The sequence below is a fragment of the Rutidosis leptorrhynchoides genome, chromosome 10 (assembly GCF_046630445.1).
Source record: "Rutidosis leptorrhynchoides isolate AG116_Rl617_1_P2 chromosome 10, CSIRO_AGI_Rlap_v1, whole genome shotgun sequence".
Taxonomy (NCBI): domain Eukaryota; kingdom Viridiplantae; phylum Streptophyta; class Magnoliopsida; order Asterales; family Asteraceae; genus Rutidosis; species Rutidosis leptorrhynchoides.
Genome location: NC_092342.1, coordinates 136,372,576 through 136,393,707, shown reverse-complemented (window position 1 = coordinate 136,393,707; position 21,132 = coordinate 136,372,576).

Sequence of the window (21,132 nt, the reverse complement as noted above, 5' to 3'; positions counted from 1 at the left end):
GATCAAATCCAATCACTAGAATATCGAAGCCCTAATGCACAAACATGTCCCTCATGTTTTGGCCCATGTAAGAGCTTCGTGAGAGGATCCGCAACATTTTGATCTGTGTGAACTTTGTGAATACATATCTTTCCTTTTTCAACCTCATCCCTAATGTAGTTGAATCTCCGCTCAATGTGACGGGTCTTTTGATGAGCACGAGGTTCCTTGATTTGAGCAATCGCACCCTCGTTGTCACAAAAGATCTCAAGAGGGTCCTGAATGGAAGGGACCACTCCTAAGTCGTCGATGAATTTCTTCATCCATGCAGCTTCCTGAGCTGCCAATGAGGCGGCAATGTACTCCGACTCTGTAGTGGATAACGCAACAACTTCCTGTTTCGCACTCTTCCAAGAGACCGCACCACCATTTAACATGAATACATAACCGGATTGTGATCGGGAGTCATCTCGATCAGTTTGGAAACTCGCGTCCACGTAACCTTTTACAACGAGTTCCTCCTCACCAGACCCATATATAAGAAACATATCCTTAGTCCTTCTAAGGTATTTCAATATACATTTAACCGCAGTCCAATGACTATTTCCTGGGTTATTCTGGTATCTACTTGTCAAGCTTAGAGCGCATGACACATCCGGTCTAGTACATATCATTGCATACATGATAGACCCAATAGCAGATGCGTATGGGACTTTCTTCATTCTCTCTTGTTCATCTTTCGTGGTAGGACACTGAGATGAACTGAGAATGGTTCCCTTTTGAATAGGTACCAAACCTTTCTTAGAGTTTTCCATCTTGAACCTTTTCAAGACTTTATCAATGTATGTACTTTGGCTTAAACCTATCAATCTCTTGGATCTATTCCTATAGATTCCAATCCCCAATATGTATTGTGCTTCTCCAAGATCCTTAATGGAGAAGCAACTCTTTAGCCAAGTTTTGACTTCTTGCATTGTGGTTATATCATTCCCAAATAATAATATATCATCCACATATAGCACAAGGAACATTATAGAGCTCCCACTAGCCTTCTTGTATACACAAGCTTCATCACCATTTTTAATGAAGCCAAATTTCTTTGCCTCTTCATTAAAACGATGATTCCACATTCTAGATGCTTGTTTCAATCCGTAGATCGATTTCTTTAACTTGCATACCTTTTTAGGATTTTTCGGATCGACAAAACCTTCGGGCTGTACCATATAGACATCTTCCTCAAGATATCCATTTAGGAAAGCAGTTTTGACATCCATTTGCCAAATTTCGTAATCATAATGAGCAGCGATGGCAAATAATATCCTAATAGACTTTAGCATTGCCACAGGCGAGAAAGTTTCATCATAGTCAACCCCTTGAGTTTGAGTGAAACCCTTTGCTACAAGTCTAGCTTTGTATGTATCCAAGTTTACATGTATGTCGGTTTTCATTTTGAAAATCCACTTGCAATCAACTAGCTTAGAGCTAGGAGGTTGCTCAACAAGTTCCCAAACTTGGTTGTCATACATGGATTGCATCTCGGCGTTCATGGCTTCCTGCCATTTATCTTTATCAATCCTTGATAAAGCATCTTTGTAGTTTACCGGTTCATCCAAATCAACCGTATAGCAACCATCCACGAGAAAACCATATCTCTCAGGAGGATTACTAATCCTACTAGATCTTCGAACGTCTTGTGTACCTTGATCATCTACTTGATCATTTTTAACATCCTCATGTTGAGTGCTAGTGTCAACCAATTGTGTATCATCGGCTTGATCTTGTACCTCTACAAGATCTATTTTCCTTTCACCATCACCTTCCATAAGGAACTTGGTTTCAAGGAATTCCGCTTTCCGAGCAACAAATACCGTTTGCTCGGATGGATCATAGAAGTAATATCCCATGTCATCTTTGGGATATCCTATGAAGATACACTTTGTGGATCGAGCATGTAGCTTATTTGCTACATAACGCTTAGGATAAGCTTCACATCCCCATACTTTCAAGTATGAAAGAGAAGGAGGTTTTCCAAACCACATCTCATGAGGAGTTCGTTCCACTTTCTTGGTTGGGGCCATATTTAAAATACGAGCCGCGGAGCTTAGACAATAACCCCAAAATGATAGAGGTAACGAGCTTCTAGCCATCATAGATCGAACCATATCCATTAGGGTTCGGTTCCTCCTTTCGGAAACTCCATTAAGTTGGGGTGTTCCGGGTGGAGTAAGTTGCGAGATAATCCCACAACTCCTAAGATGATCTTGGAAAGCATCGCTTAGGTATTCACCTCCTCTATCGGTACGTAGTACCTTAATTGTCTTATTGAGTTGATTTTGTACTTCGTTTTGATATTCTTTGAATGCTTCAAACGTTTCGTCCTTGTGTCTTAATAAGTAGACATATCCGAAACGACTAAAGTCATCAATGAAAGTAACAAAGTATCTTTCACCATTCCTAGTCATGGGTTTAAAGGGTCCACATACATCCGAATGTATTAATCCCAATAAATCTTTAGCCCTTTCATAAGTCCCTTTGAAAGGTGCTTTAGTCATCTTGCCTTGTAAACAAGATTCACATACATCAAACGAATCCATTTCATTTGATTTCAAAAGTCCATTCTTTTGAAGTGTATGCATTCGGTTCTTGTTTATATGTCCAAGGCGACAATGCCATAAATAGGAATCACTCAAATCCCTTTTGAGTTTCTTGGTGCTAGTATGGTATATAGAGCTCGATGATGCGTCATCATGAACCAATTCATAAATTCCATTTGAAGGCGAAGCCTTGAAATAGAATACATTATCTTTAGAAAAATGGATATCATCATCAATAAAATTAACATTGAAACCACATTGTCTTAAGCGAGAAATAGAAATAATGTTTCGACATAAATCCGGTGCATACAAAACATTTTCTAAAATAAGCTTCAATCCACTTGGAAGCTTCAAAACAAATTCTCCTTGAGCTTTAACATGCACCTTTGCACCATTGCCCATATAGAGACTTGATGTTCCCGCTTTATGATCACTTCTTTTGAACCCCTGCAAAGTATTGCAAATATGAGTTCCACATCCCGTGTCTAATACCCATGTATTAGAAGAAGTAATACTAAGCTCTATATATACCATGTATATATTACCTGAGGTTTGCCCTGCATCCCTCTTGTCCTTCAACTCTTTAAGATAGACCGGACAGTTTCGTTTCCAATGACCCATCTCACCGCAACCGAAACATGGGTCTTCCTTGGGGTTTGCCTTCTCGGCTACCTTTTGCTTCTTTGCCTTGTTGATGGTTGGGGTAACCATCTTCCCCTTCCCTTTGCCTTGATGGGCGGGTCCTTTTCTCTTAGTCACCTTTGGCTTAGAGGTGTTACCTTTAGACCCACCTTGATCGATTGCTAACACGGGTAAAGTCCTTTTACCCATGCTAGTTTCCGCCGTCCTAAGCATACCATGAAGCTCACCTATGCTCTTATCCATCCCATTCATGTTGTAATTAATTACAAATTGATCAAACCTCTTTGATAGGGAGTTAAGGATAAGATCGGTGGCTAACTCATTAGATATGTTAAGGTTAAGACGGTTAGCACGATCGATAAGGCTCTTCATCTTAAGTACATAAGATGAAACCGATTGGGTATCGTCCATACGACAAGCATGAAGCGCCCGAACCGTTTCGAAACGCTCAACACGTGCTTGTTGGAGAAACATGTCCTTCAATTGTGTTATCATGTCGTATGCGCTATGATGCTCGAAATCCTTTTGGAGTTCGGGTATCATAGTCCCAAGCATTAAGCATGAGACTTGAAGGGAGTCGTGGCAATACTTATCGTAAGAGGCCATTGCCTCCACATCACTCTCATCCGGTTGATCGGGAATGGGGTCCTCAAGCACATACATTTTATCCTCTTGTTTGAGGACAATCCGAAGATTGCGGAACCAATCCATAAAATTTGTATGGTTGAGTTTGTCTTTCTCGAGGAGAGACCGTAACGATAGGTTGTTAAAGTTAAGTGGTGCATTGTTCATGTTGTTGTTGTTATTTGCGGCCATCTACAAAATTCAACAAAGTTCATTTAAGTATTGATTTAGATTTAATAGACAATACCCTTTAATTTGTTTTATTAAATGTTAGAATCTAACGGTAAATCAAATTTCGGTTAGGTGACCTTTATCCCGTCATTTGATTTAGCTAGGTAGTCGTAATGACAATTGCAATCCTTTTGCAACTTCTAATTTATGGGATCATGCAATCCTTTTGCATGGCATATTAATCCCATCAACGCCTATTTGTTCCTCATGCTTCGGTGACCCTAAGTTCATGATTCCCAAATCAAGTTGTCCTACTTGTGTAGACATGTAAACTTAACATGCAAGTGGTTAGGTGACCTTTATCCCACATGTATGCAAAGTGTACCTTATTCATGTTAGTTCACTCATGACGGTTAGGTGACCTTTATCCCATCAAGAGATTCCTAATATGTCTAAGTGTTTCCACAAAAGGATGGCGTTTAACTTGTTTACCTTGTTTTAGTTAAGGGATTTTAGGTTTTCTACATTCTAGTTTAGAAAACAAAGTGCTATACACCAACATGCATTTGGTGTGTAGTATGTTTATGAAAAACCCATTTTCATGTACCTTTTAGTAACCAATTACTAGTTTTAACCATTTCATTACCTTTTTAAATAAACCATTTTACTTAAGTCTAATAACCAATTATTAGTGTCATTTTGTTATGTTTTATTATAACCAATTATAATTTATCATGCAAGTTCATAACATGTGATGATCTTGTAGCAACCAAACATACAAACATACACAAACATGCATAACAAAGTGTTCACAATCAAGAGCCATTTTGGTGGACATTTGTTTAGCCAAAAAACAAATGTCACCTAAGAGGGTTAACCAAAGTAAGAGATTTTTACCAAAACCTCCCACTTAAACTTGTAACTTCATAAGCTTCATCTTGAATCTTCTTCATGAATCTTCACTTTCATTTTACAAAATCATATCCTAATACAATTTTTCTAGAAAATGAAATAACAACCTATTCTATTTTACATACCAAATGTAAAACAAATTACATAGCCAAAATAATAATTATTACATGCCAATTGAATGAATAATATTACATACCAAATGAATATAACAAATCAACCAAATATAGCATGCAATCAACACAAGGTCAAGGCTAGGATTGTGAACTTTAACATGCAACCAAAATGACCAAAATGACAAGTTCCAAACCCCTTTTGGAACATCAAAATTTCGGCCATCATATCAAACCCACCCAAACCCGACAATTTTTGTATTCCATTTTCATGCATGTACTTGGAATGCAAATATAGTGGGTTTAAAGACAACAATTCGAAGCATATTTCAACAACTTCGGCTCCTGATACCATTGTTAGGAATTAACAAGTTTGATAATACTTAAAACCTTTTAAGAATCATTATGAACGGAAGAGTGAAACTTTCAAATTTTACTTGTTATCTTTAAACCAATTTAAAGTTAAGTCCCACATGGATCAAGTTGCTAAATATACTTACAAATTAAAGAGAAGGAAAGAGTTTATTATACCTCCTTAAACTAAGTTTAAGGGCTGAATTTGATGAGCAATGAAGAAGAAATAATGCACCAACACTACCCTTTCACTTGGCTACACCTTAGAACTTTAATAAGCTAATTAACCAAGCTTTAAGACCACCTTATTAGGCTTCCAAAAACCGAACAGCAGCTGTCCAAAATGAGCAGGAAGTTTATGAAGATGATGACTTGAAAAAGCTTCTAACTTGAAGCCTCAAGTGTTGCATACCCCAAGCAATAACCCCAACACCTATATCTTTGGTTAGGATTTGAATTTCACTTGAATTAAGCTAGTTTAATGAGCTTGAAACCTCTCCTTTTTCTGCAGAAAAGTCGACCAGCAGCTGACCAAAGGAGAAGGTTATTTCACTTGTAAGATAATGTATTATTGCTTTGTGAAATGAATCAAAACCTTGGTCAAAACATTAAGCATGAGCATGAGAACTTGTGTAGCCTTGAAGACCACAAAACAAGAGCATGCTTGTCCCATTTTTCCTTATAAATTTCGGCCATATAAGGGGTTTTTATAAAACCATGAATTTCTTTATAAAACTTGTAATTTATGTATAAAATCCCATGGTTTTATTTGATACTTTCACATTATTTTATAATCCTTTTATAAAATATAACACAACATAATTATTTAAACCTATAAATAATTATATATATATATATATAAATTATCCAAATAATTTATCTCAAGTGATTATATTTCAGAAGCCCGATTTTCTGAAATCCAAGTGTCGCGTATTTGTTTAATGATCCATTCGTTAAGATCAAATACGTATAAGGTGTCGGTAAGCTTGTTATTGGGTATGACCCGACTTGGATCATAACACGTTAGCCACATTAATTTAATATGTCTCTCGGGCATACGAAGTACCTTCAGAACCAACCATGTTTCTGTTTTTCGGTGCATTATAACCACCACCCTATCGACTGCGAACCGAGATCATCATCAACCAACAATCACCATATTACCCAATGTCAATCATCAACACCCATATCCACTTGTTATTGATCAAGTCACTTGCTACTATTATCACCATTCGACTACCACAATCCACCACCTCTAGTCCCTGCTACCACCATGAACAATCCACTACAATCGATCACCCTACACCACCATAATATTAAAATTGTACACTATCACCACCTTGAAACCCACTTCACACCGTAACTTCTGTTTTTCTGTTTTGAGTCGAACACCATAACAACAAAGGAACTACTACAACTACTTGTGTCGCTGATTACTGCTGCCTGTTACGGCCACTATCAACCGCCACCATCGACCTTCATCACCACCACAAAGAATAACACTTTTTGAATTCACCACCACAAACCACCATGGAGACCACCTTTAAACTTTAAGTTCTGATTTCCCATTTCTACTTGAACCGAATAACCAACCATCCTTTTCACCGCCACTTTCATCACCATGAACCACCTCCTTCTTTCTTATGTTTATTTCTTCGTGATTCACCTACAACCAAGCCTTTTATTGTTGCCGCTAAATTACTGTTTCTGTTTCATTGATAGCCCAACAAAACGCCACGAACACAGGTTGTTACCAGCTATCGTTGCTGTGTATATATTTTTATTCTTCCTTCGTGTGAACAAGCCGTAGGGTAAACCCTAATGATGATGGTGGAACCATTGTTAATATGTTTAAATATTCATTAGTTATAAAAAGCATTGATATCCATCGTGATCTATCAGATTGTATAAAATATTGGAGAGTGACTTTTTAGGATGATAAATCGAGCTGTAAAGGGATTGTTGATAGCGATTTGGTTGGTTCTTGTCACATCCCATTCCAAACGTATTATAGCAGATACATTAAAATCTGTTTTCTTCTAATGGGCCGTTTGTATGGGAATTAAACAATTAAGTTTTTGGCCTGGAAATGAGATTGGGCCGAGATCCACTTCGGATTGCTGTTGGGCCGTGTTTAATGTTGGGCCGAGAAACAAAGAAAAGGTTAAATAATTTTGGGTATGTTATAGTTCAGAAAAAAGGGAAACAGATGGTTGGTTAAGGGTGCTGTGGGTTAAGCGAGGAGTCTTAGGTTCGAACCTAGGCAGTAACGTATTTTTTTAAAGCTTGATTTTGAAGGTAGAAATACTTTTATTATTATTGTTATTATTAATATCTTCATTATTATTATTATTGATTATGCTATTATTAGGAATGTAATGTTACTACCAAAATAAAGAATGTTATTATCTTTAAAAGTAACTAATATTATTATTTTCATCATGGTTATTATTATTATTATTATTACTTATTGGCATTATGGTATTATTAATTGTTATCAATATTATCAACTATAGAAAATTATTAGTAAAACAAGTATTATTAATATTATCAAATTTATCATTTTAAGTATTATTATCACTACTATGATTATGATTATTATTATTATTATCATTATCATTTTATAAATAATAGAACTTTTTTTTATTAATATAAGTATATTATTAGTATTAATATAATTATTTATCACTAATGAAATCATAACCAATATGATCTTAATTAATCGTATTAGATATTATAATTATTATCATTTTGATTATTAATATTACTCTAGTATTACTATAACTATTATTTTGTAAACAAAAGATTTTTTTTATATAAAAATAAATATAAAAACCATAACTAAAATACATAAATACTTTATTTAAAGTATACCAAATGAATATATAATAAAATAAATAAGTTAGTAATATAGAAATTATCACTAATAATAATATAATTATTACTCGATTGCGATTATATGTATTAATGAATACACATATGATATAGGTTCGTGAATCCGAGGTCAACCCTGCATTGTTCAGTTGTTCAATACCGTCATATGTATTTTTACTACAAAATACAGCATAGTGAGTTTCATCTGCCCTTTTTCTCTCTTTACATTTTTGGGCTGAGAATACATGCAAATACTTTATTAACTGTTTTACCATATTTACATGCGTGAGTTTCATTTACCCTTTTTACTTATTACATTTTTGGGCTGAGAATACATGCAAATGCTTTATTAACTGTTTTACAATATTTATATGCGTGAGTTTCATTATTCCCTTTTAAATGCTTTTGCAATATATATTTTTGGGACTGAGAATACATGCGCTGTTTTTATAACTGTTTTACGAAATAGACACAAGTACTCGAAAATTACATTCTATGGTTGGATTATCGAATCGAATATGCCCTTTTTATTAAAGTCTGGTAATCTAAGAATTAGGGAACAGACACCCTAATTGACGCGAATCCTAAAGATAGATCTATCGGGCCCAACAAGCCCCATCCAAAGTACCGGATGCTTTAGTATTTCGAAATTTATATCATGTCCGAAGGAGGATCCTGGAATGATGGGGATATTCTTATATGGATATTGTGAATGTCGGTTACCAGGTGTTCAATCCATATGAATGATATTTTTGTCTCTATGCATGGGACGTATGTTTATGAGAAATGGAAATATGAAATCTTGTGGTCTATTAAAATTATGAAATGATTATCTATGTTAAACTAATGAACTCACCAACCTTTTGGTTGACACTTTAAAGTATGTTTATTCTCAGGTATGAAAGAAATCTTCCGCTGTGCATTTGCTCATCTTAGAGATATTACTTGGAGTCATTCATGACATATTTCAAAAGACGTTGCATTCCAGTCATTGAGTTCATCAAGATTATTATTTAGTCAATTATAGTTGGATATATTATAAAATGATATGCATGCCGTCAACTTTTGATGTAAAGCAAGTTGTCTTTTAAAAACGAATGCAATGTTTGTAAAATGTATCATATAGAGGTCAAGTACCTCGCGATGTAATCAACTATTATGAATCGTTTATAATCGATTTGGACTACGTCCAGATGAATTAGGACGGGTCGTGAAAGTTGGTATCAGAGCGGAGGTCTTAGCGAACCAGGTCTTGCATTAGTGTGTCTAACTGATAGTCGTTAGGATGCATTAGTGAGTCTGGACTTCGACCGTGTCTGCATGTCAAAAGTTTTGCTTATCATTTTTGTCGGAAATCATCTGCTTATCATCCTTAGGAAATTACCTACTTATCATTTTTAGTCTAGACACATCATACTGCAATGATTGCATGAATAGTGTATAGACAAAATTCATATCTTAGCGTATCTGCTAATTCATATCTTAGCGTATCTGTCATTGTTACCCTTGTCTAACAGCTTCCGTAGATTCCACCGTAACTTATGGGATTTTAGTATTATATATGCATATGTAAATTTTGTATTGCAGGGTACTAATCTACATCCTATAATCTATTTCTTATCGAAAATCCTTCATCTAATCGTACGAGATGAATCCTTCAACCAGTTCGAGTCCCTCAGATTCCGATAACTATTCCGATAGTTATTCCGACAGCTATTCCGACATAGATGTTCACCTAAGCCCCGGAAACAGCGTCATCTACATGAATCAACCAATCAGCCATTATCAATTCATCTGATGGGTTCGTAGTCGACTTAATAAATGGAAACGCACAAAAGGCAATCCCTTCCATCAACCAAATTCACCTCTTGATAATGAACCTGAAGCGTTTACCGGCGAACCTGTTCGAGACACCATTTTCAGTCTCATTTCCAGGATACCTCGACAAGATTATATTCTATCTACAATTCTGAACCTTATTCATCCGCTCATTCCGACCGATAATCATCCCGGAGTAATAAGTCAACGAACTTCGCGCTCGAATAATCAATTCTGAGAATATGGTTCAAAATGTACCAGCTTCAGCAACATCACCGACACCAACAGTACCATCAGTAACAGCACCAGTACCATCAACAATTCATGTCTCAACATCTCATTCTGTACCTCGAGTATAAACATCGTACTATGTATCGTTCTATCTATTTTATCTTCGTTCGACATAGCGATTATGTAATCTCTAATGTTTTAGAGATTATATATTCTTGTTCTAATGGTAAATCAAATGAGATTAATATCATATTAACTCATTAAATCCATGATTACATCTGAAGAGGATATATATGTAAGTATATTTTCATAAAGATTGTAATTAAAAATTCTTTCGTACAAACTGTTAATGGTGAAAATATTTTAACGGGTAGGTAATACCCGAGGAATATTTAGATTTCACATTAATAAGTTAAACTGTACATTCTTCGAATCTGATTCAACAATAATTTACTATCATATTTACATCCACCGATATACAAATCCGTTCACCACTGAATAACCAAATTCATCCAATTTCAAATTTGGATTTTGATTTATCAGAATCCAACAAGTGGCATAATGAAGAAATAATGGACACAATAAAAAAAAATTGATTAGAAACAGACTAATTAACAATATGAAATTTTGTTAAGAAACCACGCTAACAAGATCTTAGCTAACTGTTCCTAGCTAACTGGTTACATTTTATTTATCGCAATTTAATTATCGCAATTTACATTCTCGCAATTTTATTTATCGTCATTTAATTTCTGTTATTTATTTTACGCACTTTATTTATCGTCATTCTATTATTTACGCATTTTAAATATCGGGACACGTATACAATGTTTTGACATATCATATCGACCCATCTATATATATATAGTTTGAGTTGTGATCGAGTCTGAGACGTATACGGGTCACGATACGTATTAATTAATTCAAATATTATATATTAAATTATATATGAATTATTGAACTGTCAACTGTGGACTATCGACCGTGGACTAATAACATTGAACAATTAAAATGAATTAAAATACTGATTAAAACATATGAAACTAAACAATTCTTCAAGTCTGCCACTTGATTTCATCTTAAACTTCATTTGTATCTTGACGATTATAAACCGCGTTCAAACCTTTCATGATTCTCGAAAACACCCCAATCGAGAGGATAAATCAACCGCACATCATCTACGGGAAAGAAAGATTGATGCATATAGTTATGCACCTGAGAAACTCTCGACAACTGAGTAAAAGTTTAACACGTAGCCGCGTCAGATCCTTTGGCATTTATTAGCAAAAAAAAAAATAACTTTGCGATCCCTTTTCAAAGTAGCCAATTTTATCACAGCTCCAGCAAGTCAACTTCGACTTTTCATTCGAAACAACCTTATTATAACCTTGATATATATATATATATGTGCTCTTTTATTGTTACCGGGGAACCTTTCATATTCCACCATGTTACCATTAGTGTTTAATCATCTAAAAACACAATTCTCTTGAAACCACTTCTGAATGATAATCGATGATTCAGATATCGTAGCATTAAATGCAGAGGAAACAGAAAAATTGTAGATGGTCTAAACGGTTAAAAGTTTGATGATAAAGAATAGTATGTTGGAAAAGCTCAGAAACTTTGGAACTGGAAAACAGATTGAGCTAACCATGAAGGAGTCTCTGAACAAATCACAAGGACTAAACTTGTACATTAAAAATCTTGATGATTCTAGATCTGATGAAATCCTTAGCCAACATCATGCTTCAGAATCTAAACCCTTAAGGATAAATCTTCTTCATCATCCTTAGATATTAGAAATTCCAAGATATCATCGTATCTTTCATTATAAATATCCTCCATATTTCTGAAGATATTTTCGTAACTATTCTTATCTGAAATCATTAATCTATTAGTACTATCAGTGTTACATCATATAGAAACTGTTAGTTTCTATATTCTGTAAACTTTCGAGCTTAAAATATGAATGTTATTGAAGTAAGGTTGGGAGCTGATGCATGAGTTAGTATAATATAATGACACTTGATCAACGTGATTATATTACAGTAAGTCATGCTGAGTTTCTAATGGGACGTGATGATTCACAGATCATAACGTCATCATGTGCCATGCTACATAACTCTTTCATCCTACTTAACTCTGTAATAAATCAAGAAAATGTATTCTTGATGGTTCTATCTTCCGTGATGTTGATAAATTTGAAAATCAAATCGTGCTATCACGTTCTTTCATGCTTAGAACATTATAATCATTCGAAACTCTATATCTATAAATTCTGGACCATTATTCGCTTGACTTGAAGTCAGGAAGAGAAAACAAAAGCATAGAGCTTTGAAATATAAGGGAGAATATAAAGTCCGATAACAACACATAAATTACAAACCGTGTATATCAATGTTTATCGCAACATAAAGACACGGGAGAATTAAAAACATTATAATCCCGAGGGCGAAGTAGAAGAAAGCAGATTCCTCTGGTGGAAGTTGGAAAAGGAGAATGATTGTTGCGATAGTAAGGATGAGGACAAGGATCAGAACTGGATTAATCAATTGCAGAATCTGTTGGATGTATGAACTAAGAAAGAAAGTATAAGAATGGTGAGAATAATGGAAAGGAAGAGCTTAATTTATACTGGAAATATCAGACGTAGTAATCGGGGCAGATCACCGTATTTAATTAAAGAGATCTTAATTTCCATAAATCCCGAAGAATCAGATTTTATAGATCTTCAAGATTTTCTTTAAATCCCTTGAATTCCGGAATTCAACCAAGTTAACGTCAAAAACTAAGACGCACCTTATTTTCTAAATTCAACCCCGACTACGTCAAAAGCTAAGGCGAATCTTCTTTTCCTCATTTCAATCTTTTGGGATAGCTTCATTCGTGCTTTTCGAAAAATCGAATTATTTTATCTGTATTATTCAATAATGATAAAACTCTATTTATCAGCTCATATTCGTCAGAAAAACATATTTATTGTTAGCCATGACGACCTCACTCAAATTTCGGGACGAAATTTCTTTAACGGGTAGGTACTGTGATGACCCGGGAATTTCCAACCAAATTTAAACTTAATCTTTATATGATTTCGACATGATAAGCAAAGTCTGTTAAATCAAATCTCAAACATTTTGAACTAGTTTATGAAATCATTTGACCTTCGACCAGTTCCGACGATTCACGAACAACTGTTTGTAAATAAATATGTATCTATATATAAATAGTGTATAAATATCAAATTATATATTATACAATTAATAGATCGTACGTAATTAATGAATGGTAATATTAATATATATATATATATATATATAATGTAATTACAAGTTAATTCTAAATGTAGTATTATTATTATATACATTATTATTTAATATGAGTACTATTATTATTAAAATTATAATATGAAAATTTGATACATTTGGTCTGTTATATTATTATTATTGTTATTATAACTGGAGGTAAAATTATATTTTTATATATTAGGATTAATATTAAAATTATTATCAGAGATCATTATTACCATTAGTAATTATTATTATCATCACTAATACTATTATTAATATTGTAAGTATAATCAATGTTACTAGAGATCATAAAATTCACACAATTATGGTTATTATCATCATAATACAACTTATACATTGTTAACATTTAAAATAATTACAATTATTATTAATAACATTATTAGTATCAACTTTATTACTAAAATTGTTAAAAATTATTATAATTATTGTTATTATTATTTTAATACAAATTATTAATCATTACTTTTATTATTATTATAAAAGTAGTACAAATTTATTATCATTATCAAATACACCAAAATTATTATATTATAATTGTGACTTGTTATCATTATTATTATTATTACTTTTAATATTTTTATTATAATTAATATTATTATTAGTAATTATATTATTATCAATTAGTAATAGTTATATAAAAATAAAAAGGATATGTGCGTTTTGTCTTGAGAATCAAATTCAGTTACATATTTCAATCAATACTGTGTTAGATTGGTACTAGCTGATTTCAAATCATAGAAAGTATCCAAAATCTGTTGCAACTCACAATCCAATTTTAATTATTATTTTGTTTTGTTCTTTGTCTGCTGGACATATGCAGTCGACACATATACCACTTCAATTCACCAAACCCACACACATCTATCTTTCTATTTTGCTTTCATTTACAAACCAGACACCCTAGTGTTGTTCCTGATCGACTTCATCACACCCATGATCATGAAACAACCATCACCACCTGTCAACACCATGTAACCACCATCTAGACCCACCGATTCCTTATGTTTTATGATTTCATCAAACCACATCACCTTTGTTTATTTCTATACCATCGAGGAACCGAGAACCAACCATGTTTCTGTTTTTCGGTGCATTATAACCACCACCCTATCGACTGCGAACCGAGATCATCATCAACCAACAATCACCATATTACCCAATGTCAATCATCAACACCCATATCCACTTGTTATTGATCAAGTCACTTGCTACTATTATCACCATTCGACTACCACAATCCACCACCTCTAGTCCCTGCTACCACCATGAACAATCCACTACAATCGATCACCCTACACCACCATAATATTAAAATTGTACACTATCACCACCTTGAAACCCACTTCACACCGTAACTTCTATTTTTCTGTTTTGAGTCGAACACCATAACAACAAAGGAACTACTACAACTACTTGTGTCGCTGATTACTGCTGCCTGTTACGGCCACTATCAACCGCCACCATCGACCTTCATCACCACCACAAAGAATAAAACTTTTTGAATTCACCACCACAAACCAATATGGAGACCACCTTTAAACTTTAAGTTCTGATTTCCCATTTCTACTTGAACCGAATAACCAACCATCCTTTTCACCGCCACTTTCATCACCATGAACCACCTCCTTCTTTCTTATGTTTATTTCTTCGTGATTCACCTACAACCAAGCCTTTTATTGTTGCCGCTAAATTACTGTTTCTGTTTCATCGATAGCCCAACAAAACGCCACGAACACAGGTTGTTACCAGCTATCGTTGCTGTGTATATATTTTTTTTTCTTCCTTCGTGTGAACAAGCCGTAGGGTAAACCCTAATGATGATGGTGGAACCATTGTTAATATGTTTAAATATTCATTAGTTATAAAAAGCATTGATATCCATCGTGATCTATCAGATTGTATAAAATATTGGAGAGTGACTTTTTAGGATGATAAATCGAGCTGTAAAGGGATTGTTGATAGCGATTTGGTTGGTTCTTGTCACATCCCATTCCAAACGTATTATAGCAGATACATTAAAATCTGTTTTCTTCTAATGGGCCGTTTGTATGGGAATTAAACAATTAAGTTTTTGGCCTGGAAATGAGATTGGGCCGAGATCCACTTCGGATTGCTGTTGGGCCGTGTTTATTGTTGGGCCGAGAAACAAAGAAAAGGTTAAATAATTTTGGGTATGTTATAGTTCAGAAAAAAGGGAAACAGATGGTTGGTTAAGGGTGCTGTGGGTTAAGCGAGGAGTCTTAGGTTCGAACCTAGGCAGTGACGTATTTTTTTTAAAGCTTGATTTTGAAGGTAGAAATACTTTTATTATTATTGTTATTATTAATATCTTCATTATTATTATTATTATTGATTATGCTATTATTAGGAATGTAATGTTACTACCAAAATAAAGAATGTTATTATCTTTAAAAGTAACTAATATTATTATTTTCATCATGGTTATTATTATTATTATTATTATTATTACTTATTGGCATTATGGTATTATTAATTGTTATCAATATTATCAACTATAGCAAATTATTAGTAAAACAAGTATTATTAATATTATAAAATTTATCATTTTAAGTATTATTATCACTACTATGATTATGATTATTATTATTATTATCATTATCATTTTATAAATAATAGAACTTTTTTTTATTAATATAAGTATATTATTAGTATTAATATAATTATTTATCACTAATGAAATCATAACCAATATGATCTTAATTAATCGTATTAGATATTATAATTATTATCATTTTGATTATTAATATTACTCTAGTATTACTATAACTATTATTTTGTAAACAAAAGATTTTTTTTATATAAAAATAAATATAAAAACCATAACTAAAATACATAAATACTTTATTTAAAGTATACCAAATGAATATATAATAAAATAAATAAGTTAGTAATATAGAAATTATCACTAATAATAATATAATTATTACTCGATTGCGATTATATGTATTAATGAATTCACATATGATATAGGTTCGTGAATCCGAGGTCAACCCTGCATTGTTCAGTTGTTCAATACCGTCATATGTATTTTTACTACAAAATACAGCATAGTGAGTTTCATCTGCCCTTTTTCTCTCTTTACATTTTTGGGCTGAGAATACATGCAAATGCTTTATTAACTGTTTTACCATATTTACATGCGTGAGTTTCATTTACCCTTTTTACTTATTACATTTTTGGGCTGAGAATACATGCAAATGCTTTATTAACTGTTTTACAATATTTATATGAGTGAGTTTCATTATTCCCTTTTAAATGCTTTTGCAATATATATTTTTGGGACTGAGAATACATGCGCTGTTTTTATAACTGTTTTACGAAATAGACACAAGTACTCGAAAATTACATTCTATGGTTGGATTATTGAATTGAATATGCCCTTTTTATTAAAGTCTGGTAATCTAAGAATTAGGGAACAGACACCCTAATTGACGCGAATCCTAAAGATAGATCTATCGGGCCCAACAAGCCCCATCCAAAGTACCGGATACTTTAGTATTTCGAAATTTATATCATGTTCGAAGGAGGATCCCGGAATGATGGGGATATTCTTATATGGATATTGTGAATGTCGGTTACCAGGTGTTCAATCCATATGAATGATATTTTTGTCTCTATGCATGGGACGTATGTTTATGAGAAATGGAAATATGAAATCTTGTGGTCTATTAAAATTATGAAATGATTATCTATGTTAAACTAATGAACTCACCAACCTTTTGGTTGACACTTTAAAGTATGTTTATTCTCAGGTATGAAAGAAATCTTCCGCTGTGCATTTGCTCATCTTAGAGATATTACTTGGAGTCATTCATGACATATTTCAAAAGACGTTGCATTCGAGTCATTGAGTTCATCAAGATTATTATTTAGTCAATTATAGTTGGATATATTATAAAATGATATGCATGCCGTCAACTTTTGATGTAAAGCAAGTTGTCTTTTAAAAACGAATGCAATGTTTGTAAAATGTATCATATAGAGGTCAAGTACCTCATGATGTAATCAACTATTATGAATCGTTTATAATCGATTTGGACTACGTCCAGATGAATTAGGACGGGTCGTGAAATCGATCAACCTAATCACCACCATTTGCCATGTACACGACTTCATTTTTCTTGTTTGAACATCCAAAAACTCCGAGAATACTGATAACAACCATAACCGGGACACATCATCAATTATTGTCGAACCATATTTATGCTTCCAAATGAATGCAAATTCTTTCAACATCAGACGTATGTTACACGTGTATACTATCTAGTTTTCGCACAGTTTTATCGACGAACTACAACATGCTTGATATGCTCACATCGAGGCGGAAACTCCTCTCGCATTACACCCGTACTTTCGTTTAAGGAAATCTTTATTATAAATTCTCAATGGAGGGAGAGACTCTTCACATTATAGTAGTATTCACCACGAGGGAGAATAGTCCTAACGAACGTTTTCGAAAACCGATAAATCTTTCGCGGCGCAAAATTCTTGAGAAACATCAACTTGTTCCAACAAACGTTTTCAGGTCCTAATAAGCTTGTTCAAATGTATCTTAAAAGAACTGTACCTCGTTTCGGATCGAGATCCTCGTTCACTTCTAAATTTCGAGGTCCTTTGCAAAAAGCCTCAGGACCACGTTTAAACATGAGTACAACACATCAACCACATCCCGAAGGACCAAACAAACATACGATTCAAACCTTGGAAACCATAATACGAGTTCGTGTTATCGACTTCAAATTTACTTGAGAAAAAGTACTTGCCTTTAGTCAAATTCTCTTACTATAAAATTTTCTTTCGTGTATTAACGCCGCACCTTTTCTAAACTTTATATGACCGCAATTATCGTTTTACAATGTGTTGGGCCGACGTAGGAAACAATCAAACCACCAGAATCGAACTCATTCATGAAATAACCGTTAAGATCGTTCAAATCCAAGAGAGACCCAAGACGGCCCGTAGTCGCCAAAAAGAGCTATGCCGATGTTAGACGTAAAATTTTCGAATTCCAATTGGGTAGCCACATAATGTTAAAAAAAATTGCACCTTGAAAAGGTGTAATCCGTTTCGGGAAACGTAGGAAGCTAAATCCGCGATATTCTGATACATACCGTTTAGATTTTCTGACTCATTCGAGTCTCCGTTCATCCTACATTCCATGTATCAAACTTAAAGACGTGTCTTGCGAAACAAGAACTTATCCTCTTCGATGAACTTACTATCGATGATAAACTTCACTTCCTAGGAGGACCGGTTTTCGAAGTAAAACTATGAATCGTGCAACCAAATTTTGAAACAAAGTAAAACCCTAATTTTCGAAGTTTGTTGAAATACCCAAGGAAGTACCCTCACTTATCCGTAGAATTGACAACGCAAGATCTCAAGGGAGAAACAACGACTACTACTTTCAACTAAATTTCGGGACGAAATTTCTTTTAAGGTGTAGGTAATGTAACATCTCGTATTTTTCCGTTAAATTATTTTAACGCCCGTCTTTTTTTTTTTAAGATAATATCTTCCGTTATCTAAATTCGTACCTTTCGTTGACTAACGTTCTAAATATTTCCGTGATTTGATTTTAACATCTCTCGTTTACTCTAGCGTTTTAAAATATTTGCTCGGTTAATTCACGCACCCGCTTTCAAACTCGAGGGACCGAAGTTGCCAAGGGGCCAAACTAGTTGACTAGGTCAACTAGTCAACCCCATCTCATCCATTCATTCAGACTTCCACCTCCCTCCTTCTTTTTCCTCTCTAGCTCAAGAACCCATTTTTAACATCTTCAAAGAATCATCTAAAATCAATTCAAGCAAGCAAACATCAAAACAAATTACATATTCGTGATCCTCTCATCATCCTCTACATTTTGGTACCAATTTCATCTCGTTTGGGTAACAATTCTAAAACTCTAGATTTCTCTAATTCGTGTTTTTGACTTGAAATGGTGTTAGTTAGTGTCTATGGCTAGTGTCTAGCATGAATATATGATTTAATTGCTCGATCTTGTTGTTTTGCATAAACTAGCATGAACTTGAAATGGGTTAGTTTAATCTTTGATTTTGAATGATTAAATGTTGTTTAAATGTTAAAGTTCATGTATTAAATGTGTTACTAGCATCATTAGCTTCATTTTGATGTGTAGGTTGATTTAGAAAAGCTTCATTTACAAAATGATTGAATTCATGATTTTGGTTAGGGTTTGATGAACTTTGAAATGAAATTTTGATGCGTTGAATGCTATGAAATGTTGTTAGTAAGTGTTTAATTGTATTGTATGTTTAATTACCTTCGAAACGGCATATCATATGTGTAGATTGGATTCTCGAGTCAAGAAATGCATATTATGAACTTGAAACTTTGATTTTGAACGTTTAACGATCATTCGATGAGGTTTTTGTTTTTGTAAATGATGAACTTGATTGATGAAAAGTGTTTAGTTGTATTCCTCGTCAAAATACCTATCCAACGATATAAGATACGTGTTTTGAATGTTTACGGTTCATAAGTTATGGTTGTTTGAAGTTGGATTCGTCTAAGTGTTCAAACTGCCCAGAATTTGCTGAAACAGACACAGATGCGGTGCATCACCTCTGGATGCAGCGCATCAGTGATAGATGCGGCGCATCTGTAAGTGATGCGGCACATCTGATGCTGACTGCCCAAAAATTTCGATTTTCGTTTAATTCTAACTATACTACGCACCCCCGATTGACATGAAACTTGGCCAACATGCTCATATATGACTTCTAAGCTTAGGAAAATAGTTTGGGACCCGAACCGAACGTGTTGACTTTTTCGTTGACTTTAACCAAGTTTGACTTTTAGTCAAACTTAACAAAATGCTTTTGCAATCGTTCTAACGTGCTTTTATACTTGATTCTTGCATGAAACTTGACAACGTGATTCACATGCTATATATATTCGAGTTGTAACGAGCCATAGGACTAATTGAACACATTTTGCTCGACCTTGTGTCGTAACCAGTTAATTGATACAACTTACTTGTTTAGGTCAAGGCTAAGCAACTTTCATGCATACGTTTACTTTGCGAAGTACATTTATACTCGTGCACTCGAGGTGAGATCATAGTCCCATCTTTTAACAACTTTTATACTTTTAAATCATGGGATAAGAAACATATACAATTTTATACTACATACTTTTATACTTTGAACACAAGTACGGAAACAAACATTCCACAGCGAGTTAGAACAAAAAGCCTCAATTCGATTATCATTAGTTACACTTGCAAGGTGTAAGCGAGAACTTATATTATGTGATCACATGGGCTTGACGAGCCTCATTCGGACGGTTCGCTACCGTTAGCGGATGAAATATATTTTCGGGTTTAGTGTATGTTCTAACACTACGCAACAGGGTGCAAAACAGTTAAGTCTTGATAATTGGGTGCTCACGAACATACTTTTGGAATGCAAACGATTCAAATAATCAACGTTATGGAAATACAAAATCTTGTGGTTCAAAACAACG